This window comes from Eubalaena glacialis, chromosome 3, assembly GCF_028564815.1.
Source record: "Eubalaena glacialis isolate mEubGla1 chromosome 3, mEubGla1.1.hap2.+ XY, whole genome shotgun sequence".
NCBI classification, from domain to species: domain Eukaryota; kingdom Metazoa; phylum Chordata; class Mammalia; order Artiodactyla; family Balaenidae; genus Eubalaena; species Eubalaena glacialis.
This window is the reverse complement of record NC_083718.1, coordinates 188,108,382-188,130,518: the sequence shown is the minus strand read 5'-3', so window position 1 is coordinate 188,130,518 and position 22,137 is coordinate 188,108,382. Positions and strand designations below refer to the sequence as shown.

The 22,137-nt window shown below is 56.4% G+C and overlaps 1 protein-coding gene across 2 annotated transcripts in view; it reads left to right on the top strand.

Moving 5' to 3' along the window:
* SPSB1 (splA/ryanodine receptor domain and SOCS box containing 1) overlaps positions 1-22,137 on the top strand; it is a 68,971-nt gene that overhangs the window by 5,224 nt on the left and 41,610 nt on the right. Inside the window, exon 1 of one of the 2 annotated variants that reach the window (XM_061185015.1) lies at positions 11,581-11,672. The exons of the other annotated variant lie outside the window; for it this stretch is intronic. The gene's annotated coding sequence lies outside the window, so the exon portion shown is untranslated. Of the gene's footprint in view, positions 1-11,580; positions 11,673-22,137 lie in introns of those variants that run through there. 2 annotated transcript variants of the gene reach the window in all.

Sequence of the window (22,137 nt, the reverse complement as noted above, 5' to 3'; positions counted from 1 at the left end):
TCGGCCTAGTGCTCCTGTCTGGGCCTGCATGTCCTGGGAGAGTCCACCTCTGACAAAGAGGGTGTGTGCTGGGGTCTCCACTGTGGGCGTCAGGGTGCCCAAAGTCCATCTGGGGAGCTTTCTCTTGGCTTAGGGGTTTGATGCTTCTCTCTCTCTTTTCTTAATCATGGTAAAATACACATGACATCAAAATTACATCTTAACCATTTTTAAGTGTGTAGTTCAGTGGGATTAAGTACATTCACTTTGTTCTGCAGCGATCACCACCTCCACCTCCAGAACTCTTTTCATCTTGCAAAACTAAAACTCTGTCCCCATTAAACACTAACTCCCCGTCTCCCTCTCTCTCTCCAGCCCCTGGCAATAACCCTTCTACCTTCTGTCTCTGTGAAGTTGACTACTTTAGGTCCATCGTATAACTGGAATCGTACAGGATTGCCCTTCTGTGACTGGCTTATTTCACTTAGCATGATGTCTTCAAGGTTCATCCGTGCTGTAGCCCGTGTCAGAATCTCCTGCCTTTTTAAGGCTGAATGACATTCCACTGTATGCATGGACCACATCTTGCTTATCCATTCATCTGCCGTGGACACTTGGTCTCTGGTGTTTCATTGCTCTCCCTGAGAGTTACAGGCTCCAGGGAGGGGTCTCATCGTGGGCCTTTGGGGTCCCTGTGGGGATGAGGAAGGAGGGGGCTCTGATGGTGGGCTTTGGGGCTCTTGAGCCGCCACGATGTGACTGGCCCAGCCTCACAGCCTGCTGCCCCCTCCAGCTGGTCAGAGGTAAAGTGAGGCCCCTTGCGGGGACTTGCAGGGACTGGGAGCCAGGGTTGCAGCAGGGAGGGGCCCCAGGGCTCAGGCTTCACTTGGCCGCGAGCCCCCAGAGGTGCTATCAGGGTGGGAGAAGCGGCCCCTCCAGCCGCCATCCAGCCTCTCGTTCCCAGGGCAGCACACACCTGGCTTCCACTTCCTCACTTCCCTGGCACTTCTAGGTCTTCCCAGCAGCCCCTGGAGGTCACCATCCTAACTGCCCTTGCTCGTGAGGACCTTTCAGTTCACGTCCACTCGCCATCCCTGCTGCTTTGGTTGCCCCTCTTTCCTGCGTAGAGAGCGCGCTCCCCCCCACCCCGCGGCCACTGCTGCGCCCCTCCTGCTTGTGCTGCTGCCTCCTGGCCCTTCCTGCCATGCCTCCCCCCAGACCCCTCCCACCGCGCACGCCCCCTCCTCACATCTCCTCACTCAGGTCCCGCTCGCCCCTCCCAGCTTCAGTCGCCTGCATCTGTATCCTGTTGACCCCTCCTGGACTCTCGTCACGGGGCCTGACTGCCAAGTTTTCAATTCACAGACCAGAATTTGCCCCATGGCTCTGTGGAAGGTCAGGAACTCCAAAACAGGTCTCTTCTCGTGAGCTGTTGTTGGACCGCTTGTGTTCATTCTTTCATTCAGACATTTTCTGAGCACCTACAGTATGCAGCCAGTCTGCTGGGGCTGAGGATACAAAGGATGGAGGGGGGGAATCTCGTTCTCAGAGACCTGTCTGTCTAGTGGGAGATGTAGGCCTGTCTCCCGTGATGACCTGACGCCAGGACGTAGGGAGACACTGACAGGGAGAAGGTGGCTGGGAGGCAGGTGGGTATTTCAGGTGGAAGGATGGCAGGTGTGGAAGGTGAGCATGGACCAGTGTGTGGCTGGAGTGGGGCTGAATGCGGGCAGAGAGGCTGGAGAACACCAGGAGATGGGCCTCTGGGGAGAGGGGCCAGCACATTGGGGGATGCTCCCATGGGGAGGGTGAGGACATTGGGGGATGCTCCCATGGGGAGGGGGAGGACATTGGGGGATGCTCTTATGGGGAGGGGGAGGACATTGGGGGATGCTTTTATGGGGAAGGAGAGGACATTGGGGGATGCTCCCATGGGGAGGGGGAGGACATGGGGGATGCTTATGGGGAGGGTGGGGACATTGGGGGATGCTCTTATGGGGAGGGGGAGGACATTGGGGGATGCTCTTATGGGGAGGGAGAGGACATTGGGGGATGCTCCCATCGAGGGGCTGGGACCCAGGGGAGGCACCTGGAGGGTGTGCTCTGACTTGAACCCCTCAGGGCACTGGCTGAGCGCCTCAGGGCAATGCCTGGTTCCTGTTGGCTGTCTTCACCTTCTTGGGCTTGGGTCCCTGCAGCGGGATGGCTGACTCTCATGGCAGATGCTACTTCCTGCTGCAGTTTGCTCATTAGGTCTTCACTATAAATAGGCAAACTTTGACCGTGGAGAGGACTCTGGGCACAGCAGAACTGGTGTGTGTGTCGGAAGAGAACCCGTTTTCCTTCAGGATGCCTCCTATCCTGTAGCCCAGATGCGGGAGGGAGTGTGGGAGATGTGAGGGCAGGTGGATGGGCAGGATGGGCTTAGGGGCACTTGAACACCAAGCTGGACACTTTGGACGGGATGGAGTCACCAATGTAGGAAGAAGAGCCACACACAAGAGATCAGGTAGAGAAGGGGCAGCGTAAATGCAGGCATAGGCTGGGCTCAGAGCACGGTCACAACAGCCACCTAACGGAGGCTGGCTCGTGCGGGCGCACTCCCAGGGGCTGTGTGTGCGTGAAGTCGCTCAGTCTTCATAATGTCAGTGAGGCCTGTAGGGCAGGTAGGTGCTGCCCCATTTTACAGATGAGGAAACTGAGATGAGTTCAGGGCTGCCCAGGAGCTGGGAGCTGAACCCTGCAGCTTGGCTCTCCTGGGTCTACACCCTTCATCACCAAGCTCTGCCACAAAGAAGGAAAGCAGCAGAAACGAGTGAGCTGAGAGACAGGCCAGAGGGTCAGATGTCTCCTGTGGTCTGATACATAGGGTGTAGGGGGCTGGTGAGAGTCAGAAGTGGCTCCAGGTTTGAGGGGAAATGGTGACACCCGCCCCAACAGAAAAGGGATTGGTGGCTCCAGACTCCAGGAGGTCTCCATATGCTGATGTGCTCTGTGATATTGGCTGACTATGGGGTTTTTTTAGTTTTGTTTTTGTTTTTTTAATTAATTTATTTATTTTCAGCTGCGTTGGGTCTTTGTTGCTGTGCGTGGGCTTTAGTTGCAGCGAGCGGGGGCTACTCTTCGTTGCGGTGCGCGGGCTTCTCATTGCGGTGGCTTCTCTTGTTGCGGAGCACGGGCTCTAGGCATGCGGGCTTCGGTAGTTGTGACTCGCGGGCTTCAGTAGTTGTGGCTCGCGGGCTCTAGAGCGCAGGCTCAGCAGTTGTGGTGCACGGGCTTAGTTGCTGCACGGCATGTGGGATCTTCCCGGACCCATGTCCCCTGCATTGGCAGGCGGATTCTTAACCACTGCGCCCACAGAGAAGCCCCTATGGGTTTTTTTTTTTTAATTGAGGTGAAGTCCACATGACATAAAATTAGCCGTTTTAAAGCAAGCAATTCAGTGGCATTTAGTACATTCACCATGCTGTGCACCCACCTCCATCGAGTTCCAGAACGTTTTTCTCACTCCAAACGGAAACCTTGTACCCATTAAGCAGTCACTTCCCGTGCCCCTCCCCCAGTCCCTGGCAAGCACCAGTCTGCATTCTGTCTCTATGGATTTGCCGATTCCGTACATTTCCTATAAATGGAATCATCCACTCTGGGACCTTTTGTGTCTGGCTTCTGGCTAATTACGTTGGGCACAGCACATTGAAGTGTTCCCTAGAAGGAAGCCGGATTTCCCCTCCTGGCTCACTTGGGGGCTACTCGAAAGTGGAAATAAGAGCTTGTCTTAAAACATTCACCTGGAAAAAGCAGGAAACTGCAGATACCTGCCTTTCCCCCGGTATCCATAGCCACCAAAGACCCAGCCACTGCCCTCTTGCAGGCAGCGAACTTTTTCATTGTTCCTCATTTTTTCCATTTTTTTAAAACCAGGTATTTATTTATTTTAATTTATTTATTTGGCTGCATTGGGTCTTCGTTGCTGCGCGCGGGCTTTCTGTAGTTGTGGCAAGTGGGCTTCTCATTGCGGTGGCTTCTCTTGTTGCAGAGCACGGGCTCTAGGCACGTGGGCTTCAGTAGTTGCAGCATGCGGGCTCAGTAGTTGCGGCACACAGGCTCAGTAGTTGTGGCACATGGGCTTAGTTGCTCTGCGGCACGTGGGATCTTCCTGGACCAGGGATCGAACCCGTGTCCCTTGCATTGGCAGGTGGATTCTTAACCACTGCGCCACCAGGGAAGTCCCTCCACTGATCTTTTAAAAGTGAGCACCTGACAATGTCAACTTCCTTCTTAAAGCCCATCAACAGCATCCGTTGCTCTTAGGGTGAATTCCCAAACCCGTGACGTGGCCTTCAGGGAGTGACCTGGTCTCAAGCTCACTTTGTGCACCTCCCCCTCCCCACCCCCGCCCCATCTCAGGCAGCGATGCCACATGTGTCTTTGTGGACCAGCTCAGAGGCTGGGGGTCGTGGCGCGCCTTCTCCCCCAGCCGCCCCAGGTGGAAGCTGTTTCCAGGATTGGTCTCTGACAGCGTTGCAATTTGGTGCCACTTTCAAATCCTGTTGGCCCGTCTGGGAGCAGAGCTTCAGCTTTAGCCAGGCACTTTCTCTTCCCCTTTCCTCCCAGTTTTCTGAGACCTGACTGTCTCTGTCTCATCTGCGGTGTGACCGAGAGCTTCCTGCCCTGCTTTGGGGCAGTGATGCCCTGACCGGTGTCCACAAACAGTGGGGCCATTTGCTCTATGTCCACCCTTGACTAGGTCCTTGGCCATGGTGCCATGACTGTGGGTGAGGAGACACTTTGCAGACAGGCACAGAGGCGGGGCCGGGGGCGGGGGGAGGGAAACTTGCGCTGTCACTGCCCGAGAGCGCACTGGCCCTGTAGTTGTAGGAGCCCTCTGACAACATTTTCCTGCCTTTTCCTCCCATTCTTGCGCCAACACCTAGTTGAGGGTATCATGACTCCCGTCTGCTCTGTGTATGACTCCACCAGAAATGGTCTCAGTTTATATCGAATGCCTCCCATGTGCCAGGCACTGTGCTTTCTGCCATAGACGGATTTCTCATCCTTCAAACAACCCGTGAGCAGGTATGACCTCCCCATTTACAGATGAGAAAAGTGAGCGTCAGAGACATTTTCTGTGCCGCCGGAGGTGACGCGGCTCCGTGGATGATAGAAGGTTGGCCTGACCCACAGCTGTGTTCTTTCTACTGTGACTGCTGAACACACCGCGTCGTTTATTGGGCGCTTAATCTTTGCCAGACATCACGCTGGAGGTGTGGGACGCAGCCCCGGGCTCTCAAGAGTCTGGGGTCGAGCAGGTAGAGATGACAGGTGTGTGCAGGAAGCACTAGCTTGTTGCCAGGTGTGCTGAGTGGGCGCAGAGGGCCTCCTGTGGCTGTCCACAAGGGTTTGCTCTAGGCTGGGGGGTTTTCACAGAGTGACCCTGAGGAGGACGTACTGGCTGGCACGAGGAGGATCACGGGAAGGCTGCTGTGTGGGAGGGGGCCCTGAATGCCGGGTCCAGGGGTTGTCAGTGGGTACGGGGTGACCTTGCATCCCCGCCCCCATTTGCCCCAAACATTGCTCCTGTGAAGAGTGCATGAACAAGACACTTTGTCTCCATTTGCTGTGGGGTCAGCGCTCTGACCAGTGCCTCTTAGGAGCATCAGTTCAGTGCCCCGGTCCTTTTGCCTGGATGCGCTGGGTGCCCGCCGGGCAGATCATCAACTGTCTGCTTGGCGATTTGGCTGCAGGTCTGACTGAGGTTGGGGCTTCTGGCTGGGGTGGTGCTGCTCCTCTGTGGCCCTGCACCTTCCCTCGGGAGTGGGGGCTGATGGGGAGACCCCGTGAGCTCCCACACCCATGTGGGAAGGCCACATGGGAAACGGGCCCCGATGGTGGATCTGCCTGTTGGGTTGATGCCAGGGAGCCTCATGCAACCCCGAGATTAAACTGAGGATTCAGAGGAAGGCAGATTTTCAGAGGGGAGGGGCCCTGCCAAGTGCTGGGGGCACCTCTGTGGATTTCTGGAGGAGGGAGGGGTTTTGCTTGTCTGAGGGTCTCAGTTTGGAGCTTTTAAGAAGCTATAATGAGACCGGTCACACTGCCTTTGTGAAGCTTGGCAGGATCATCCTTAGGGGCAACACCAATGTGAAATCTGTTCTAATTACGTATAAATTATATATAAATGTCAGGGTCCCTTTAAAAAATCTTCCTCATCTTTGGAGAAGTGTGAGGTTCAAAAGATAGGGCTTTCCCCTCCCGCCCCCCGCCCGTTCCTTGCAGTTCCAGTGTATTGGGCCAATTTTGAGCCGTTTTGTATATTTTATATCTTTGTCTCTTTGCCCCGCACCCCCTGCCTTGTGCCCTCCAAGGCCCCAGAAAGCCCATCTTCCTCACCATTGTGTCACTCTCAGGGGTGTCTAGACAGCTCGGGATAAAGGGTTTTTAAATTCCTTCCTCATTCACCAGTCTTCCCTGAATGCCCCCTCTGTCTCAGCTGCCACGGTGCCTGCCCTGGAAGGGGTCCAGACAGCGCCGACCCAGAAGCCGTGTCTGAGCCGAGTCCCGAGCCATGACTGGCGTGTCTCCCCCTCCTCACCCCCAGGGTGTCTCACTCTGCTGAGGTTTTGCTTTGCAGTCAGTGTTTACATGTATTTTTTAATGGAAAAAAAAGTTTTTTAATAAATTTATTTATTTATTTATTTTTGGCTGCGTTGGGTCTTCATTGCTGCGCGCGGGCTTTCTCTAGTTGCGGCGAGTGGGGGCTACTCTTCGTTGCGGTGCGCGGGCTTCTCATTGCGGTGGCTTCTCTTGCTGTGGAGCACGGGCTCTAGGCGCGCGGGCTTCAGTAGTTGTGGCACGCAGGCTCAGTAGTTGTGACGCACGGGCTTAGTTGCTCCGCGGCATGTGGGATCTTCCCGGACCAGGGCTCAAACCCGTGTCCCCTGCATTGGCAGGCGGATTCTTAACCACTGCGCCACCAGGGAAGTCCTAATGGAAAAATTTGAACACAGGCAAGAGCAGAGGCCAGTGTCTGGAGCCCCGCTTCTGCATCACAATGGCAGTGGGCACCACCCAGTCATTCGGCTCAGCTGCGCGCAGGAGACATCCTCCTTTCTGGACAGATTGGGCTGAGGGATGACAACAAAGCCCCAGGAGGGTCAGATGGGGCTCTTGTGCTTTGGGGGGTTAAAACTGTGCTCTTGTTTCCTCGGCGGCTCTGACAAGGGGTACTGGGCGTCCCGGTACCCCCTGCTCGGAAGGCTGTGCAGGGCTCTCTCCCACGCCTGTGTGGACACCACCTCCCCAGCCCCTGATTTCCCGCAGAGCCTCAGGGATGCCACACCGAGCAGGAAGGCCGTTTGAACAGAGCACTTCATCTTTTCTCTTTTCTTTTTTTCTTGAGTGGGGTAGAGTTTTGTACAAGGCTTAATTTGGGGGGAAAATCGTTGGAGCTGCTGAAAATAATTTTGGGGGCCACTCTCCTAGAGGCAGATTAGGGGTGGTCTTCTCCCACCCACTCCTGCCTCTGCCCTCCCTGCAACATGCGTCAGTAAACCTGTAGGAATAGATAAAGGTCGGGACCAGGGTGAGATGCAGCACCCAAGATGGTTCTGCCCGAGTTACCGCGTGTTGGGCACAAGATGTGGTTTTATCCACCATGTTATGGGTTTGAGGATGGGATATCTGTTTTCTTCCCAGGAAGGTAGGTTTGGAGCCTCCATGGGGACTTTTCTCCTTGGATTGAACCACACTTCAATCCTAGCCAGATAAAATAGCTGTGTTCAGACAAAGTAGAAAAGTGGGGCTGGCTTTCCCTTCTTCAGTCACGGGGAGCCTCTTGAGGACCAAATGTTGTGTTGGTGTAACTGCTTCCCCTGAATTTTTTATAAGACAAAGCAGGTAGTACCCAACCTTTCTGGATATTGTAGCAGTGGGAGGCTGTCTCTTCGAGGCTCAGAGTGTAAACCGTAGGAGTTAATGCAGGATTCATTTCTCTGCAGGTAGGAACCGAGGTAGGGGGATTGCAGTTTTCCTGAGTCCATAAGTTCTGGTAGCGATGTAGGCAGGTACGATCATGGAGGTTTCTTGGGCAAGCAGCTCATAAGCTGAGTTTTTTGTTTTGTTTTTTTTTAATTTATTTATTTTATTTATTTAGTTTTGGCCACGTTGGGTCTTCGTTGCTGCGCGTGGGCTTTCTTTTGTTGCGGTGTGCGGGCTTCTCACTGCGGTGGCTTCTCTTGTTGTGGCTCACGGGCTCTAGGTGCATGGGCTTTAGTAGTTGTGGTGCACGGGCTTAGTTGCTCCGTAGCATGTGGGATCTTCCCGGACCAGGGCTCGAACCCGTGTCCCCTGCATTGGCAGGCAGATTCTTAACCACTGTGCCCCCAGGGAAGCCCATGAGCTGGGTTTTGAGGACTGGACGACCTCACGTCTTGTCATCTCACGGAAGCAGTGCGGTTTTGGAAAGAACCTATTGAAGGCTGCTCAGGTGGAGTTTTGGGCTGTGTGGAGGATGCCAAGGTGAGGTGACCAGGGACAGTGAGTGCCAGTTGCTCAAACCGGGCTCGAGGCTGTGCATATCCCCAGCAGACGTGCGCACATGGACCACTCTTTCCTCCTGTGTTTAGACCAGTTTGCTTAATGTTTACTGAGCATCTGCTGTGTTCCAGGCATCGTTCTCGGCAGTTTCCGTGCATTAACTTATACTGCTCCCAAGAACCCCGTTGAGTGGGGGTTATTATGCCCATTTTACAGATGGGAAAACTGAAGCACACACAAGAAATCAAATCATTTGCCTGGGATCACACAGAGCCAAGAAGTCAAGCTGGACGCAGACCCAGTCTGTGCTGTGCTCTGAATCACTGCCCCACATGGCCTCAGGGCGTAAGGAGGCTCATGATCTGGCGGGGATGGGGAGTGGGTCAGGAGGCAGCAGTCACCGGGAGACCGCACAGTGGAAGTTCTGTGATACGGGTGTGCCTGGGGTGCTCCGGGGGGATGGTGGGGGAGAAACCTTTCTGGAGGAGAGAAGTCTTAGCCAAGCAAAGGAGAGGGCCCATGAAGGGTGCCCCAGGTGGAGGAGGCACGAGAGCCAAGACAAGGAGGGGAGAGCGGGTTCACGTGATGCTGCAGTGCGGGGTCGAGGCAGGTCCAGCCTCGCCCTGCTGTGTCGCCATGGCTGGCCCTTTGCAGTGGAGGCTGAATTTGCCAAGTGTCATTGGTGAGGCAGGGAAACGGGAGATCCTGAGTCTTGACTTCTCCCTTCAGGAGGGACCCAGACAACTTGAAAATATCCTCAAACGTCCACTAGACAGTTTCAGCATCTCTGCTGAGCTGTGAGTAGGCTCAGCCGTGTCTGCTGAATCGTCTCTCTCCTGCCCCCTTAAATAAACGAAATAGCCACCCAGCTCGGAAAGCTGGGGGCTCCCCGTCCTGTGAGCAGCGGTCCTGGAACCCTCCTAAAGGGTCCTTGTCAGCGTCTTGACCCACTGCCCACCTTCTGCACATCCAGAGGGGCGAGATCTGAAGAGTGAGCCCTCTTTGGCTTCAGAAGCCAAAGGAGAGGGAGGGAAGTTCGGGCAGTGAAGGACAGGAGCCTGGACACATGCTTCTGCTCTTTTTCTAGTAAATCCCGTAAAGAATTTCAGCAAACTACTGCCCCCTGCCTGGGTTTCCCCTGGCCACAGTGGGGCATAAGTCTTCTTACATTGTCATGTTTTTCTCTGAGAAAAATCAGCCTTAAGCATCAGACTTTAATTACCTTCCCAAGGGACACTTCCTGTGGATATTTCCAGTGACAAGTGGCTGAGATTGTGCTCCTAAATAAAATTAGGATTTTAAACTGGGTCACAAACTCAGATGGCCCCAGGGACCAGGAAGGAGGTGCAAATGAAGCAGCCAGTGGAAGGCTATAGGGCGGAATGAGGACTGTGGCACAGAGCATGCGTGTGTCCTGTAGAGGCGGGGGCCTCTCCCACCCAGAGATGTGGAGTCCAGGGCACTATAGCGTCCACTTCTTTCTCCCCTAAGAGAAGCCAGAAATCCAGAATTTTTTTTTTTTTAAAGTAGGCAAATAACTTAAATAACTTAGTGGGTTTTTTGCTTGTTTGTTCTTAAAGAAACAACACAGAATAGAATGTTTGTGCCCTTTCTGTACAGATGAGAGAGGCAGGGCCAAGGAACCCAGTGGAGTCACACAGCTTGGGGCTTATTTATTTACTTATTTTTGGCTGCGTTGGGTCTTCGTTGCTGAGCGCGGGCTTTCTCTAGTTGCAGAGAGCGGGGGCTACTCTTCGTTGCGGTGCGTGGGCTTCTCATGGCGGTGGCTTCTCTTGCTGCAGAGCACAGGCTCTAGGCGCATGGGCTTCAGTAGTTGCAGCACGTGGGCTCAGTAGTTGTGGCTCGTGGGCTCTAGAGTGCAGGCTCAGTAGTTGTGGCTCACAGGCTCTAGAGCGCAGGCTCAGTAGTTGTGGCTCACGGGCTTAGTTGCTCCGTGGCATGTGGGATCTTCCCGGACCAGGACTCGAACCCGTGTCCCCTGCATTGGCAGGCGGATTCTTAACCACTGCGCCACCAGGGAAGTCCCCAGCTTGGGGCTTAGGGCGCTGGGACTAGACCTGTACCTGCTGGCACCTGGCCTGTCCCAGTTCCCACTTGGCTGTGCCACAGCCTGGATAAAGCAGCAGGGCTGGGAACCAGCTCAGCTAATTCCACTGCACCAAGAGGGACAGAGCTCCAAGGGACAGAACCCCAAGACAGTCACATCGGTGCCCCCCTTAGCTCCCCAACGAAAGGCACCTTCTCAAGAGTCAGCATTTATGGCCGCCTCTCTAGCGCCAGGCACAAAGAACTTCCCCTAGATTGTCTCTGGTGATCTGACAATGCACCTGGCACGTTCTGTAATCCTCATTTTACAGATGAGGAAACTGAGACCCGGAGGTTCAACTCACTGGAGGGGGTGGAATTTGGAAGTGAGCCTGACCCTGAGCCTGGGCTTATCACCATTGCCCGTGTACAGTAGTGAGAAGTGCATTTCACCCTCCACCCGGTGCCAGTGGACTCATCCTCGGATGGCGAGGCATTCTCATGCTGACCCACCCCCAGGGCATCACCTGGACTTTGGAGAACCTGGCATGGAGGTCAGTGCTGCCCTGCTCCCCTTCTGGACAGGAACCTGGAGAGCACAGGCAGTTCCACCCACAGAGGGACCGCTCCTCTGCTCACAAGGTTGCTGACTAATTCTCTTTGCAAACGGTTCAGTTTCACATGCTTGAGTTTCCAGTAACTACGTGGGTGGATTTGTTTCATTTAAGGGGAAAACAAAACAAAACAAAACATGGAGGGGGTTTTCTTTCCCAAGAAGAGGACTCGCCAATTATGGGTTTACTGCGTGTGGCTCCGGGCATCCTGGTGCCGATCCGCAGCCAGCGGGGCCTCTTGCCAGGCGGGCTCCGAGGTGGAAATCGCTTAGTCATTTACCAGTGGGGACCAGGTGCGGGAGGTCAGGGAGGTGCAGCGGCCACCGGGTCCTGCAGGCTCTTCCCCGTTCAGCCCTGTCCCGCAGGGTTGGGGAGGGGGACCTGGGGAAGGTGCCAGGTGAGACAGCCGTCCTCGCCTGCCCTGGGTCTGGCTGCATCTCCCAAGGGACTGGGCCTGGGAAAGAGACACTGCCCAGATGGCCAGGCCACCTGCTTCAGGTGAGTTGGAGATGGTGGTGTGCCCAGTCACGGTAGATTCTGCTGGGGAAGGGGTGAGAGGCAGCCCCCAGGGGCAAGGGGGTTGTGTGTGTGTGTGTGTGTGTGTGTGTGTGTGTGTCTGCCCACACAGGCTCCACGGTGTGATGTCTGCATGCTGGTTTGGCGTGGGCACTGGCCAAGCAGAGCAGACTTGGCATTGAGGTTGGGTCCTGGGGCTCCTGCCATGCCAGATGGTGAGGGGGCACGGGCTGTGGCAAAGGGGGTGATCAATGGAGGGGGCATCCAGGGCCTCAGAGAAGTCGCTGTTTCCCAACAGGTCTGGGAGTGTTTGGGGATCACAGAGCCCCCACGTGTCCCTGTGCCTCAGAGCACAAACGCAGGTGCTCTGCTGGCTGGTGTCTCTGGCCCACGGTTTCTTCTCTGGAGGATGCCGCCCCAGAAGCCGCGTCTAGTCTGGATGCAGGGGCTGGAGCAGTTATGAACCTGGCTTCGGAGTCAGATAGAGGTGGCCGGAGTCCTGCTGTGGTACTTCCTGCCTCTCTGACCTGGGCCTCAGTTTCCCATCTGTGAAAGGGGGGTGTCAGAGGACCCCATGGATGGAATGGGTTGACGTGGGTGAACTGCCAGGTGCTGTCCTTTCTATAACTGGGCTCCAAGGCCTGAGGTGCGCTTTCCTGCTCCGAGGAGGGAACATGCCTTGGAATTTACAATCCTTGATCCTGGCCTTTGAGAGCTTGCTTCGCGTGCTTTCTGGAAGGCAAAAAGGGCAAATATACTGATAACTCTCAAACAGTATCATGTTAGGCAGCGGGTAATAAAGGCAATGAGAGGTGAGTGGAGTTCTGGAGGATTTTGATGAGGTCAGAAGGTGAATCCAGGAAGGCTTCCTGGAGGAGGTGACACTGAAGCTGGCCGTTCAGATGTGTAAGAACTGGAGAGAGAGGAGGAAGGGAAGAAGGGAAGTGATCTTCCACTGGTGGCAGGGGATGTGCATATGCTTAGGAGCTTAGATGGTCCCCAGTGTGCAGTAATCGCTTAATAAATACCATCATCAAAATCAACAGGACTCCAGGGTTTTCACTTTAGGTGTCTGGTATTTGGTGTCTGGTATTAGGTGTCTGGTATTTCAGTTTAGGTATTTTTATAGATGTGGGAACTGAGGCTCAAAGAAGCTGAGTAATTTGTCCAGGATCCAGGGTGGAAGGCAGAATACAAACTCATTGCCTTCGCAAGTCAAGAGGTGAAGGGGTGAAGTGTGTGTGTGTGTGTGTGTGCGTGCGTGTGCGCGCGTGCACGTGCGCAGGTGTGGGGTAGAGATTTTCAGGCCACCGTGTGGGAAAAGACGGTTTAGAAGCCGCACGCAGCTGATTTCCTGTGGCAAAAGGGGACCGATGTTTTTTTGAGCCCTTACAGATCCGCAGGCTTCTTGGGTGGATGCTTTTTATTTTCCATTGACCTTCCGGCCTCTGTCCGTGTGCCGGGCTCCGTCCTGCCCTGGTCGCACAGACAGGAAGCGGGGACACAGGCGAAGGCCTGAGGGGAGTCCCAACCGTTGTTGGGTTTTTGCGCCCAGGCTCTTCTGGGACTTCCCGGTGCCCCGGGCCTGCCCTGGAGCGTCCGGGGCGGGTGGGAGGGTCTGACCAAGCGTCCCCCGGGAGCCAGCGGGGAGCCAGGGGATGCCGTGGACGGTCGCACCCCTGACAGCCAGGTGGGGACCACAGGAAGCCTCTGCTCTCCCTCTTCCTTTCCGGGAAGATGCTGTGTGTGTATGTTGGGCGGGGGGGAGCCGGCGCTTCCTGTGGCCTGGTGAGGGCGGGGCCAGGGGGTCTGGGTTGATGCGGTGAGGGGTGAAGATGGACGTGGGAACCCAGAGGCCCTTGATGCCCCTGGGTCCTTGGCCGGGGAGGTGGCCGCGCGTGCCTCCCCCAGTCTGGCCCCCCTGGGTCTGCGCTGCCCATGCGGTCCATCCCCTCTGGCCCCTGCCTCCTCTCTGTGCTCCCTCCCCAGCTGTGTAGGCCCTGCCTGAGGCAAGGCATCTCCAGGCAGCGGTGGGACAGGAGGTAGGACACGAGGCCCTCCGGCCATGTTCCTCTTTGTCCCCAAGGCCACCCCCGCCTCTACTGTCAGGCTTCCAGCAGCCTGGGAAGACCATGAGTTTTGATTCTGGCTTTCATCCTGGATCCTGAGTAGGTGACTTAGCCTCTTTGAGCCTCAGTTTACACGTGTGTAAGAATGGGTGTGAGGATCACCGCAAGGACAAAAGGAAGGACTTAATTACCTGCGGCTGGTGCCTCGGAAGCCGTTGTTTCCTTCATTCAGAGAATTGATCTTTGGTCGTCTGGCAATTCGGGCGGCTCGCCCAAGTCAGTGTCTCTGCCGGGCTCTGGACACAGCAGGGACCCCTGAGGAATTTCCATCCGTGGTGGGGACAGTCATGTGAGCTATAATCATAACACAGCATGACTGGTGCAGGACCAGCTCCAAGGAGGGACCAACCGTTGTTGGGTTTTTGCGCCCAGGCTCTTCTGGGACCTCCCGGTGCCCCGGGCCTGCCCTGGAGCGTCTGGGTGGGTGGGAGGGTCCGGCCGCCTGCGGCAGGGTGGGCTGCAGCGCGTCCTGGAGGGTAGGTGGGGACTGGGAGGTGGGAGCCAAGCGGACAGTGCAGGGAAGACACCAAGCAGCAGCGGCACGTGGGCTGCAGGCAGAGGGTGGACCCGGCAGGCTGGCGAGAGAGACGGACGGGGCCACCACGGCCAGGTGCCGTTCACCTTGCCCGTGGGACACGCCACACCTCCCTCAGGGCAGGGCTTCACCCCCAGTGGCTACTCCTCATCTGGGGCCTTGAACTGCAGGAGAGGAGGCCATCTGGGAGGACGAGGACAGTGCACCCCCCTCCCCCCTCGGGACCCCGGGCTGACGCTGTCCCCCTCTGAAGTTGGGGAGGAGGTGGGGGCCGCCCGGGGTTAGGAGCTTGGTGAAGTCCTGGCCTGCGAGGCTGATTGTGAGTGGGGAGAAGGCCTCAGGTGTCCACCCGGCTCAGAGAGAGGGGCTCGCAGGGGCTGGGAAGGGGCAGAGCACAGCTGGATTTCAGCGGCAGCGGGTGATGGATTTTCTGGGGCTTTGAAGTGCAGGCTCCCCCCAGGCCCAGGCGTGTCTGGTGTGGTTTCGGTCAGGGGTGATGTTGGTAGGGCCACTTCTTGAAGGGCGGGGCTTCAAAGCACTGTCCAGCCTGGTGGGCGGAGACAGGACAGCCCAGTTGGAGCGAGCTCCTGAGTCCCCACCCGCTGGTCCTTTGGCCACCCGAGCTGCTGCCTCCCCACCTTTCCTGTCCCCGAGCATCCACCCCCAGACCTCCTGGGAGGACCCTGGCTGGGCCTGGCCCCGGGCTGGCCACCTGCCTGCTTGGTCCTGGAGTCAGAGGTAGGACTCTCAGAAAGGTGGAGAGGAATCCGTACTTCAAGCCCGTTGGGTCAGGTGACTTCGTTTGGGCAGCCAGACTTACCTGCTCAGGACAGGGCCAGAGGTCTCTGCCAAGGCCTCCAGATGTCCAGGTGGGTGTCTGTTTCTCACTGTTTCTGGGCACCCCCCCACCCATCTTTGGTTTCTGTTTGCCTCCCTCTTAAATTTACATGGCAGAAACCTCCTTCTATAAATATTTACTGAGCACCCACTATGTCCTGGCCATTGTTCTAGGCAGGGAGGTTATAGCAGCAATAAGATAGATTGGAGGGTGATAATTAACCATTATTGTTTCTCCGCCAGGACTGCTTTCTGTATGTTGGGTGCATCTCTATCTTCAGGGTCGACCCGTAACACCTCCTCCCTCCCTCCCTCCCTCCCCCAGCCAGGTGGACTCACCCCACGTCACCCTGGGAACTGGTGATACAGAGCTGGGCCTTGGGGTTTGTAAGGAATCCAGGAGGGGCCGTGGGAGTCTTGGGGGATGTGGTGGGAGTCCCTGAAACACCCTCCAGGGCGAGATCTCGGTTATCATGGTCAGGTCCTGGTGCCTGCCTAGCGCACTGGCTGGGACCTGGTGGGGCCTCAGTGGGAACTTGTTGGAGGAATGAATGAATGAATGAGCTAGCCAGCCTCTTCACTGACCATGGGAAAGTTAACATCTTTGATCTAATCAGCTCATATTGGCTCAGATTCTGTGGACTGTCTGTCTCCACGAGGGCGGGGGCTCCATCTACCTAGTTAGGCAGCCCGGCACCTAAGACAGTGCCTGGAACACGATGGGACTGAATCAGCTGATTCGTTTTCAGCCATCACTTTATCCCGGCTGTAGGGTCTGACTGCACCCCTGTGTGGCTGCCCCCCCCCCCCCCCCCACTGATCACGTCCTTCCTTTTGACGGTGCCCTGGATGGTGGGCTCCGTGTCTCTTGTTTCCTTGTGGGGACTTTTCGTTTATGTCACTGAGGTTTTTGAAGCCACACCTCCCACCGTGGCTGGTTTTCGTGGAACGGAATTACAGGAAGCTCTGCTCATGAAAGGCTGGCATGACCGGGAGGGGTCAGGCTCCAGTGGAAGACCGTCCTCACCTTTAAAAATAGTCATCTTGCTTCTCCTCTGCTCCATTCACGTCTCAATTCCTGAGTCTCTGACCCCCTCCCCAGGCCAAGGCAGTGGGAAAGGTAGCAGTGTAATTACAGGTACTGGAAATAGTCCTATTTTCTTTTGAACCTTCTTCTATACACACACACACACACACACACACACACAGAGCTGAAAAAAGCTCTTAAACCTCCTCAGTTTAGTCTGCAGAGGCATCACAGGCGGTGGGCCTTAAACATTTGCATTCCTTGGGCTTAGCCGATTCTTTAGAGTGTCAAGTTTCTGGGTTAGTGGTACATGGAGGGTGAAGCCAGAAGTCTTGACAAAGAAAGCATGTGTGTGTGGTGGAATTCCAAATATCCTGGGTGGCACAGAATGGCCTCCAAGTACCTGGGCCCTTTCTCAGGGGGCAGCAGGCCCTGCACTTGATCTAAACTCCCCCTGACCTGTTAGGCATCACCTTGGTACCCGAGAGAGAGGTGTTTCAGCAGTTCGGTTCTCAGACCTTTGGTGAACACTGACTATTCAGCCAAAAATGGGTAAGAGAGCTGTTCCAGAAGCTCACAAACCAGTGCGGGAGACACACGGGCTGCTCCTTGATGCTGTATTTCATCACATCTATGACCCATCGAGAGGAAGGTTCACCATTCTGTTGTGAGCTTCTGATTGTCGCTGTAACGAGCCATGGACTTCCACACCAGCCTGATCTCAGCGATGTTACGACGTGAATCACGCTGAGTCGTGAGAGACAGGAATGGGGGCATTGGCCTGGCCAGGGGCATTGCCGAGTTCACGGGAGAGGTTTGTTCAGCTGTAGCGGGTACCTTGGGGGACAGTCTCTGGGCAGAGTGGGGCTGGGGATGCGGCAGCAGCAAGATCGGTGCCAGTGGGCACTGCTGACCAAGTGCTCGCTGTGTGGCCCTGTTCTGGGCCCTCACTGTTCATTTGTTCACTGCAGCCTCTCTCCCTCTGGGGGAGCAGCCGCAATGAGTCTGTCTCACAGGTGGGCAAAGGCCATCCCCGGTAACTCACACCTAGGAATGGCATCAGGCAGGGCATTTCAGTGCCTGCTCTTCCTGAGCTCCCATCCTGTGAGGGTCCTGAGTGGCTCTTTACTAACGACCCAGACCCTTGGGGCTTAGTCCCTGGTGCCTGGGCTCCTTCTTCTTTGTCTTGGCCCCATCTCTGTAGCTTGTCGTTAGCGAGTGCTCGGCGTGTACCAGGCGCTGGGATGCGTGTGTCCCAGCATCGTCCAACCCTCAGGCCCTCCCTGTGAGACAGGTGGTTACGTCCTTGCTTTGCAGCTGGGGAAACTGAGGCCCAGAACATCTCAGGTCATAGCTGGGGACGGGTCAGAGCTGGGATTTCAACTCCGGGTTGTCAACTCCAAAGCCCATGCCTGTCTCTCACTTTCACAAGTTGTCGACAGATTCTCGTTTGTTATTCTTCCCCAGTTTGTATCGTGATGTGACCTCTTGGCAAAGTGGGATTTCAAAGTCCTGACTTGATGGTTGATTGAGAAGGGGTTTCTGTGAATAAGACCCAGGGTGACGCGTGTTTCTCAAAGCCTTATGAGAGGTGGCATAATTGCTGGGGGGGAGATGTGCTTATGAAGTCCTGGGCCGAATTCTGCAGAGGCCTGGACCACCTCTGGTTCCACGGAGTATAAAAAGTGGCAGAATAATCCAGAGGGTCAGGAGAGCTAATGCAGGCGGGGGTGTACATCCGGTCCGGCCGCTCCGATGGTCAGCAGGAGGCCGAGCTGCAGCGGTGGGGGGGGGCCCCCGTGATGGAGGGGCGTGCCGCGTTGGACCATCAGACACCTCCAGCCCTCCCCCCCAGCCCCCTGTCCTTTGTTGTCTGGCTGCGTCAGACGTCTGGGTTTGCAGGGAGGTTCCTGAATGGGCCTTGGAAATAGGTCACTCCCTTCCCGTGCTGCCGGCACTGACCCACATGTGACCTTCCCCATGGTGACAGTGTCTGGCCGTCATTCTTTGATGCTGTCTGTGGAGGGGCAGTGCATGTGCGGGGGCAGGGTGGCTGCCCCTCCCCTCTCTGGCCTTCGAGGACTTTGTCGCCCCTGCAGCAGCGCCTGCCGGATGCGCCTGCCGGTGGCCCTCCTTCCCTTGGCCATATCAGAAAGAGGAAATCCACACTCCCAACCCTCGGCCCGAGCGTCCGACCTTTGCCGCTCCCTGAAGTGTCCTAGCTGGGCGGGCAGCTTTGACTGTCTAGACGGAACAGACGAATTCCTGCTGGGCTGAAGCCGAGGGGATGCCCCTTCCGCAGAATCGCTGGGGTTTTTCTGTTTCTCCCCCTGGCTGGCCTGGGGAGCCGTCCCTCAGGGCCTGCTGGCAGAGATCATGGTGGGTCTTGGAAGAGGCTTGCTGTGTGGCCCAGGCGCAAGGCTGACCCCGAAGGTCCATGCTTCAACGTCGCCTGGTGCCCAGAGTCAGTGCTGGGCAGCATTGCCCCTCCCCCGGGCCTGGAACCCTGTCTGCCACAGAGGGCTTAACTTGGGCTTAATTTTCAGGCTTCATGGAACCCAGATGCGCACAGAGCAGAGAAGGGAGAACACCAGGCCCATCTCCCTCCAAGGAGGTGGTTTCTTTCTCACACCTGGCTGTCCCTGGGTCTTTGGGCACCAGGAGCCCAAGCTGGGCAGATTCTGGGGAAGTGGCCTTTGCAGATCCTTAAAGCACCCTGGGCCTCAGCAAGACAACTGATGATGTCCACACCATCGACATCCCGCTGCTGGGCTCCCGTGGTGATGAGCAATAGCTTTCTGCTGCAGTGCTCGCAGACGGCAGGGGCCGAGCGCCAGACCTCGGAACTGTGGGACTGTGGACCTCTTGCCCCCCTCCTCTCGGATCCTTCCTCCCTGTGGCCAGTGGGAAATTCGGGGGGAGACTTTTCCTGCAAGAAGGAGAACCAGGATACAGACCCCAGAGAGGGGTTCGCATGCAGGCTTGATGTGTACCAGCTCCCCTCGGCTGCCTGAATTCTTCCCTGGGGCATCCATTCGGTCACAGTTCCTAGGGTTTTTTCCATTTCTTTTTTCCTAGGTTTTTTAGGCCATATCTTTTTTGTGTACCGAAGTAGGGGGCTGAATCCCTGCTGGGTAATCACACGTTCATGCTTTTCTTAACTAGCTGGTGTGTCGGATGCAGTTGAAATGGGCTCCAGGTGGACGGCGCTTTGCAGGTACAGCACCGGCACGTAGTGGGGCTCTCAGCAATTCCTAGCATCAGTGAATTGGCCTAATTAGCTTTGTCACATCTGCCACCCTCTGTAACAGGTTCCACTGCGATTCCGTTGCTCAGTGCGTAGTAGTAGGTCCTCGGTGAGGTTTTGGTGGGGGACATCCCTTGTGCTGTCTTCGGTGGTGTGTCTTGGTGCCCTGCCTCGGAAGGGTCAGCTTGGAAGGGCTTGAGTCCTGGACGCCGTGTACCCAGCAAGGAGGCCAGCCCCGGTGGGGATGGGCAAAGTCAAGACAAAGGCCCGGTTGTGCCCTCGGAGAAAACCCAAACCTGAGTTTCCCTGAGGCCGAAACTGCCAGTGCCCGGGCCCGCCTTGTTCCCATAAAGGGAACTTTGTGTGTGGTTCCCGGCGGTGGAGAGGCAGCCAGCATCGCGCCCGGCGCCCAGACGCTCCCTGGGAACGGGCGTGACCGCCTCGGAGCCACAACTCTCTGGGACGATAACTCCTGTGACCCCTGACCTCTTAGAGCCGACATGGGGCCAGACAATGTCCAGACAGTCGTGTTTGGGACAAGTCTGTTCTCCGTGTCTCGGGGCCGGCATTGTCGGGGCCAGACCAGACACATTCTTTCTTGGAAAACCGAGTGGGTGAGGGCGGCAGGGATGGGGCTGTGATGGGAGGCATCTCGTGAGCCGGTCTGTGCCAGCGGGCAGTGGGGAGCCGCGGGAGCCCCGTCTGGGAGCCAGCGCCCCGCCCCGCTGGCTGCTGCCCCCTGAATGGAGGGCTTATGTGGACACTGGGAGCTGGGGCGCCGGGGCTCGGGATGTATAGCTGGCGGAGCTGCTTCTGCCCCGGGTTTCCAGCAGAGAGGACCCGGTGCGGGAGGAGGGAAGGGACCGAGGCTGCCCCTGTCTCTGGGTACCAGCCGGCCGGGCACACTGAGGATGGTTTGGGCTGTGAAGGAATGAGCTCTTGCCGTGTTTGGGGACTGAGTTCTCAAGGAATAAGGGGGTCTGCAGGTCAGTTGGGGGAAGGTTCCAGAGCAGGTCGGGGGCGGATATATGGGTGCCTGACCACCCCATTTAGGAAAGTGGTGTAGGAGGGGACCCTAGACCCTGCTTCTGCGGAGCATGGTGGTGAGGGCAAGTGGCTTCTCAGAACGGAAAGAGCCACTCTCATTCAACAGGTATTCCCTGAGCACCTACTATGTGCCAGGCGCTACTCCAGGCCCTGGGACACAGCAGTGAACAAGACACCTGTCCTCATGAGGCAGGTGTTCTTATAGGGGGACAGGTCCTAAGCAGACAACCAAGTGGATGTCATTGGAAAGTGTGGAGGCAGGAGTTCTGGGGGCAAAGAACGGTGGCCATTTAAAGTAACGTGGCTGGAAAAGGTCTCTGTGATGAGGCATCCTGAGCAGAGGCCTGATGGAAGTGAGGGAATAGCCATCTGGGTACCCAGGCTCAGTGTACCAGGCAGAGGGCTTGGGAAGTGCAAAGGCCCTGAGGTAGGAGCTTGGCGTGTGGCAGGAACAGCCAGAAGGCCAGTGAGGCAGGACACAGCGTGGGAGGGTCAGGGGGGAGGAACAAGGAGGTGCAGGAGGCGGGGCTGTGAGGCACCTCCTCCCCCCTGCCCCCCCCCCCCCGCCCCAGCAAAACCACAGGGCAGTCAGGGCAGAGGAAGCTGGTGCTGGGGCCAGGGAGGGAGCAGCGAGGTGGTGAGGGTGGCCGGGTTCCGGATAGATGGATGGTCCGGGGTTTGCTCCTGGATGGGCTTGGATTTCTGCCCCTTCATCGCACACAATGTGGCCGTGGATAAGGTGCACCACCGAGAGGCAGGGTTGCTCCCTCCTTCTGCAGACATTATCCTGCTGTGTGCCTGGTGAGAGCAGCCTGGTCCCTGCCTGCAAGGAGGGCGGGACAGGTGAGAAAATCAGTAGTCACAGCATCTCTCCACCTGGACCGAGCTGACTGAGGGCCAGGGCTTGGCTGTCCAGCACATATTTGAGGAACGCGTGAACAGACGGAAAGAGCACATGGGTACGACAGCATAAGACACAGCATAGGAGCATCGAAATGGCACTGGGGAGAGGTTGGGAAGGCTTTCCAGAGGGAATCTGAGTCCAATCTCAAAGTACACACGGGAAAAAGCCTGATAAGAAAGCCTGGACGTTCCAGGTGGAAGAAACAGCATGAGCAAAAAAGTGGAGTCTTTAAAAAGCTTGGCTTTTTGGGTCGGTTAGAACTTTCCAGTTGCAAGAGATAAAAAAACTCAATCCACACAGCCTAAGCAAAAGGCAAGTGGTTTGCTGAACTGTAAGCGGCTAAAAAGTCAAGGGGTTTCAGGCACAGCTGGATCCAGAAGCTCAAACCCTGACATCAGTAATTACCTCTCTCTCTGTTTAAGCATCTCTTTTCTTTCTTCCTGGCCTCATTCTCAGAAGGTCATTTAAGCAAAAAAAGTTTCAGGACTGGCTCTGACTGGCCTGCATACTCACTGTCACAAGGGTGGGTGATGTCCCCATGCAGCAGACCGAGGCTGTGTACCCACCCCTAGAGCCCGGGGCCAGGAGTGGAGTCAGGGAGTCCAAGACAGAATCGAGCTGCATCACCAGAACAAGAGAAGCCCGGTGCTGGGCAGACGGCTCAGCTGCCCACCCCAACTTGTTAGGGACAGCATGCATATTTTCTTCTGGTGGGTGTTCG